The 6,255-nt window shown below is 41.0% G+C and overlaps 1 long non-coding RNA gene across 1 annotated transcript; it reads right to left on the bottom strand.

Annotated features, from left to right (window-relative positions):
- Positions 1–1,448: 1,448 nt before the first annotated feature.
- Positions 1,449–3,854, bottom strand: LOC144313481 (uncharacterized). The gene is made up of 3 exons (XR_013379118.1): positions 3,620–3,854; positions 3,077–3,186; positions 1,449–1,642 (listed from the first exon to the last, which is right to left on the bottom strand). It is a non-coding gene; the product is annotated as an uncharacterized LOC144313481 (long non-coding RNA).
- Positions 3,855–6,255: the final 2,401 nt, after the last annotated feature.

Here is a 6,255-nt window from a genome sequence, read left to right as displayed (position 1 = left end):
ACTTTTCAAACATGATTCTACTACAAACCTTTCTAATCAAAATGTACCTATGCAGCTTTTTCAAGTGACCGGCAGATCTAATTTGGAGTTGATGGTGGAGTTGTATACCATGGGATCAGCCAAAGTTCTGTGTGATGAGCCAAGCAAACAACTTTATGATTTTTTTTCCAAAGTGAGATGGGTTTGGAGGGAGACCAGCTTTCACAGGAATGAAGGTGTTTATCGTAATATTATTTGCAAGAGTAAAAATTGGAAGGAATTTCCCAGCAATGGGGAAATAATTAAATATATTTGCTCACTCTTAAGAGGGGGATGGGGAAGGAAATACACAAATACAAATAAGGAAAATCATTACAATGCTAAGAGAAATCCGAGATATAAAATAAGCTAGACACAAGAGCATGCAACTATATAAAATATCTGAAATATAGGAAAAGCACCTGTAGAAATACATTACAATGCCACCAGTAGTTGTTCTCTGGTGGTGAAATTGCTTAGGTATGCTCACATACTTTCTTTTTTCTATTTTCCAGTCTTATTTACAAATGCATCTATTTAAATTCATAAAATGAGGAAATTTTAATCTTGTACCTCATTGAAGCCTCCCTTCCTTATGGATTTTGTGCTTTGTATAACATTATGTTGAAAAATCATATTTAGCATCAACACTGGCCAAAGTAAGGGTCACGTGCTCCAACCCTTCCACTTCACAGGTAGACAAACAGATCCTGAAGTTCTTTACCTGAGACCAAGAAAGACACTTCTTCCTTGGGCTCCCTCACCTCTCAACCAGATTATTCCTTTCTTTCTTTTTTTTTTTTTTTTTTTTAGATTATTCCTTTCAAGGCAAATCCTCACTCGTGAAAGAAATCTGCAAAACTCTCAAAGGAAGAAAATTAAAATCTAGACTTTGCTTCATCAGACATAATCAAATTTTTTCACTATATCTTGCCATTTGTTTCCCAGAGAATCTCAAACTCAGTGGCTAGATTAGCCTTAAGGAGATGAAGTTTCCTAATTCTTCATTTATAAGAAAACTAACATGGCCTCCAAAGCCCTTTTATTTTGAGGCCCACTCCTGAGTATAGGAGCTGAGTGATGGTGTGTGAGCACTTGTATCCCAGTCTGGCTGAGAAAACTCTGGAATCTGCCTTTGCCACATCTCATTGTGACGTGGCCTGTGTGTGGTATAGATGTTGCAGGCATATGTTAAAACACAGAATGGCCTGCCGTATCTGGAAAACAGGGCCTCCAGTAAAACACTCTAAATTCTGTGCTTGCTGCAACTCATCCTATCCTGTGGGGGGAATAACATATTGGGATAGCTGAGGAAAATTGAAATGCTGTTCCATGAAAGGTTGAATTTTTTTGAGAAAGTTTTCTTCCTTTTTCCTCAGAGACATTTCCCCTTTGGAAATAGAGAGCAATTATTTTTTATTCAACTTGTCTTTAATTTTTATCTCATATGAAGAAAGAACAGTGATCACTCACAAAGAGGTTTTAATGACAGTAAAATGGTTTCATGATTGATCATTTCGTGTCGTACATTCCCCCTGGAGCGCCTGCAGATCGCCAGCATGGGAGAGCCTCTTCAGTGCAAGCCAGGGGCAGGCCTCAAGGGCTTGGCATATGGGGGGTATTCCTTGAACAAAAAACACAGGGGGGAAAAGGACCACAATTAGAGAGACACCTTTAGAAATGGGGAGAAATAAAGACTCAGAATGTGAAATATTTGAGCACTTTTGAATGTGCTTTAAACTTTTAAGCTCTCCTATCATTTCTCATATCCTGATTTTTAATGAGGAACACTGCAGATAGAAAGATACAAAAGAGAAAAAAAACCTGAATGAACAATCAGGAGAGTCCTTAAAAATCAGAGACATCTGAAAGAAGTTAAAGATATTTATAATTCAACCTTTTAGTTAACACAATGTTGAACTACAAGAAGAAAGCTGTTCTTTGTCTCAGCGTGCAAAGTTTCTCACTAAGTAGGATGAATGCAATATTTATTTCATTTCAATTTCAATTTCCCAGTACAGTTTTCCCTGCAGCGGCATCTGAGATAGAATGGAACATCATGTACACACTCTTGGAAGGTTTTACCTTTCTTCCATGGACTTCCAAGTTGCCATGGGGGTTGATCAAAATTCATACTCCAAACCTCCCAGTAGAATGCCCATCAAGGTACACAAAAGGCCTAGAGTGTCCATAACATTGGAAACCAAAGATTGGGGGACAGGAAGACCAAAGACCCAAAGACAGAGGGAATTGACTTGTGCTGTATCATTTAGTGTTACTGATTCAGAAATACATACATACTTTCTGAGTCAAAAGAGATTGATTCTTTGGCTCCAAAGAAGCTATGAAAGATGATTTCTCCTTCACTACCTATAGCCCAACTGCATAAGTCCAAGGGTTGAACAGATAGAAAAGCAATCACCCATTTTTTCCACCCAACTCCTAAACTAGAGCTTAAAACTTGTCTTTGTCACCTTCCCCCTCCCCATCCATCCAGAGACATGGAAAACCAACATATAGCATGGCATGACAGATGTCTTCACCAGAATAGCATCAGAAACAGGTATGAAGAACAAAGAGGGCTGGAAGCCATGGAAGGTGTTAGGGAGAGAGTAATTTTCGCTTCATACACTACTCAAAATATTGAAAATGATCTGTGGCTCTTGAAATTTTTTAATCAAACTGCAACACAATTTTTTAAACAGACAAAAATAGTATGTAGGCCAATATATAAAAATTCATGTAACATACATGCAAGTGCACAATGCACACACATGCACACGCACACACACACCCCACACACACACCTGTCTTCCTACCAAATCTTTATCACAATAAAGGTAAGGGCAGAGTCTCGATATGGAAACACGAGATATGATATTGGATTCTGGGGAAATACAAAAGCTGAAAGAAACCACAAAAGCATCGATCAGAACTCACTGCTTAGAGATGATTTGAAACATTCATCTCATCTGAACTGATAAAAATTAAATCCTGGACAGTGTTGGGGGATTTCAGTGCTTCACATTAAATAATTGTTTAGTAACTCACTGGCTACCTCGCCAAGTGTTTCCCAAAAGTGACAAACTGGTCTTAACAGTCAGCTTTCCATTTGGCTCCATTTCCTCATCTTAAGACAGGAATGTGATGATGACATTTCTTGAAAGACTACAATAAAGAGAAGACATTAAAATAGCTCAGATGGTCTGCCTGGAACATTCTCTAAGGCTAAGGGGAAGTCATATGGATTTACTGTACAGCCGAAGTGGCTAATTTGAGAGGGGCTGGGGATGGGTTCTATTCAATGAATCCCTCCACTTGTACAGTATTAACATTTTTCTACATGACCCCAACAAACCCTCAGGCTTGGAAAAAGAAGTCCTTCCTCAGATATTATTTCACAGGTAAATATCTAAAAGAAGGCAAGCTAGTGTCTATTCCTAGATACTGCAGAGTTTCAAATGCCTGATATTTCTGACTTCGTGCTTTTCAAACCTAAGAGTATAGAAGTTCCTGGGAGGAGCATTGCCTTGATAGAAGAGTGCTGTTTAAGAAACTCAAGTCACTTTACTCTCTGGGAAACTTTTACATAAGAACTAACTTAATAAAACATATTCGAGAAGAGCCACTGTTACAAGTATTACACAGGAAGATATGTTTTTCAGGACTAAGCTGTTGCTAGAATTTCAAAGATAGAAAGTAGGTGTTTGACTGAGATCTTCTGTCTTCCCACTGTCCACGAATTTCCTTAAAGTCCTAATTCTGAAGGAAAGATTCATCAAAATACATTCAACCAAGATTTACCAAGCCCCTAACTAAGAATTCAAGAGAATGAATTTTACGGTTTCCGGGGACACATGTGGAATCCTGCTTCATAAGGTTCCAAAAGGCAGCTCAAATGAAAAGAATCTCAATGTGGTCTTGGAGAATCTAATAATCATAATAATAACCTTAAGTATTGAGTGCTGGAAGTAACATCAGGGAGTTGTGAGATCCAATGTTTGTTCTCTCTCTCTCTCTCTCCAAGCTTCTCTACCCTCAGAGGCATCTGACACAGTGAATCATACCCACTGTGGTGGAAAACTTTTCTGGGCTCTGAAGGCACCACCTCTGGTTAATTTGCCTCCAATCTTAATGGCTACTCTTTTCCATTCTTCCTCAAGGTCTCATGGGTGCCTTGTGGACTTTAAGCTCTGAGGCTTTCTGTTCTACACCCATAAACTCTCCATAGGTGATTCTCTACCTGCCCCCAGTCCCATGGCTTTAAATACTCTCTCCATGTAGAGGTCGTCTCACCTGAGCTACAGATGTGGGTCCATCTGCCCATTTGGTATTGTGGCAGGTGCTGCTCGCATCCCTGTCATGACCCTGTGCTAGCTGCCAGCACCTGCATCTCTTGACCTCAGGGCTCTCTCCAATGGCTGGGGGCCTCTCCATCTGCACACACAGTGGGGGAGGGGGGGGCGGGGCGGAGGTGCCAGGAAACTCTCCATCAGGAACAGCCTTCAGCCAATGGGATTAAGAAACCCAGCTTCGTCACCACTTGGGTGGAATAACATTGAGGTACAAGGTTCTACACTGACCCCCAGAGTTCTCCAAGGAGACTTGCCGCGCTGGTAACTTGCTTGATCATGTGTCCCCGATTGGCTGCCTTCTTCTCCTACCTCACTTCTCCTCCTCTTGCACTAGTGTTTCCTGGGATCACCTCCAGGATAATCCAATGGTGCCCCAATCCTTAGCTCAGAGCTGCTTCTGGGGAAACTCAAACTAGTATCGCATCTCTATACATTTATATATGCAACTCTCCCAGTGTAACTCCTCTCTCCACATTTTGCTCATCTCAGAAAACGTCACCACCATTTACCCTGTTTCTCAAACGAAAAATCAGGCACTATCCTTGCTCCTCCCCTTTCTATTCCACTTTCACCTCCAGCCCTATCTTTCCATCTACCTCTGAAATACACTCCCTGTTCTTTCTGTTTCCTTCTCTAGTCTTACCACCCATCACCTATGGTAATACCTATGGTAACAGCTTTCTCTCTGGCCTCCCCGCTTCTACTCCTCACCCGTGTTCTATCCTCCACAAAGCATCCACAGTGGTCTTATAAAACCTTAGGTCAGATCCAGCCACTCCCTTGCTTACGATGTTATGATGGTGTCTGATCTCAAGATGGTTTGAATAGTAAGATGGTTTTCCCATCATCCAGACCCTTCACATCCAGACCCTGCCACAATTCACTGCTTTCCACTCCCTTGCTCAGTACACACCCGGGCTCCTTGCCCTCTTCCAGAGATGCCAAGCTCATGTGTAACTGAGGATCTTGGGTCAGCATTCCTTCTGCCCACAGGTATTTCCAGGACAGACCCTTTGTCATTCAGACCTCCATGCCAATGTCCTCTTTTCAGAGAGACATTCCTGGAGCATCAGTTTCAGAAGTCATACCCAGTAGTCTCCACTGCCTGAAATCCTTCTTTCTTTACTTGCTTTTGTCTGCCTTCCAACATTCAGAACATAAGCTTTGTCTGCCAGGGCACCAGTGACCTTGACCTCTGGAACAGTGCCAGGCACAAAGCAGATGCTCAAAAATACTTCCTGATTGAGCGCACACTACATGCAAAGCACCATGCTAGGTGCTTTGCAGCATTGCTTTCGACTTTTTCCACTCTGACCTTCAATTTTCCATCTATAAAGTAGTTTGCTGAAGATCACTCAGCTAATTAGTGGGGATAGGAGCTACTCAGGGATGCCGAAGAGCAAGGAATGAGGACTTGTGGCTAATTGTTTCAGTTGAAACTGCTAAAGTCATGAACAGCTGCCACATCCAGAAACTCAAATAATTAGGTCACACGTTTGGCCTAAATTTCCTATCTTCCTCTATTCACCTTCAAAGCTACAAAATTCGTGGATAGCAGGACCTTGGTTTATAAAAAGGTGTCTCACACAGAACTGTGAATGGAAGCATTCTCATTTAAATCCTGAAAATGCAAACATATTGTCCTTATGCTACAGAGACAGACTTAATCAGAGATTTTGAAAAATGAGATTTCATTGATATGGAAGATACCAAATTACAGTGGGGTGTTATAACAGTGGTTTTATCAGAAGTCACACTTCAGAACCTCTTTGTGGATGAGATTATTTTTAGCATCCTTTTGATAGGTTAGGCTTGCTGGATGTTCAAGGCCCAGTAGGAGGTATATATATATATATATATATATATATATATATATATATAT

Source organism: Canis aureus, chromosome 5, assembly GCF_053574225.1.
Source record: "Canis aureus isolate CA01 chromosome 5, VMU_Caureus_v.1.0, whole genome shotgun sequence".
NCBI classification, from domain to species: Eukaryota; Metazoa; Chordata; class Mammalia; order Carnivora; family Canidae; genus Canis; species Canis aureus.
Note: the sequence above shows the minus strand (reverse complement) of the source record. Positions and strands in the feature narration are given on the sequence as shown.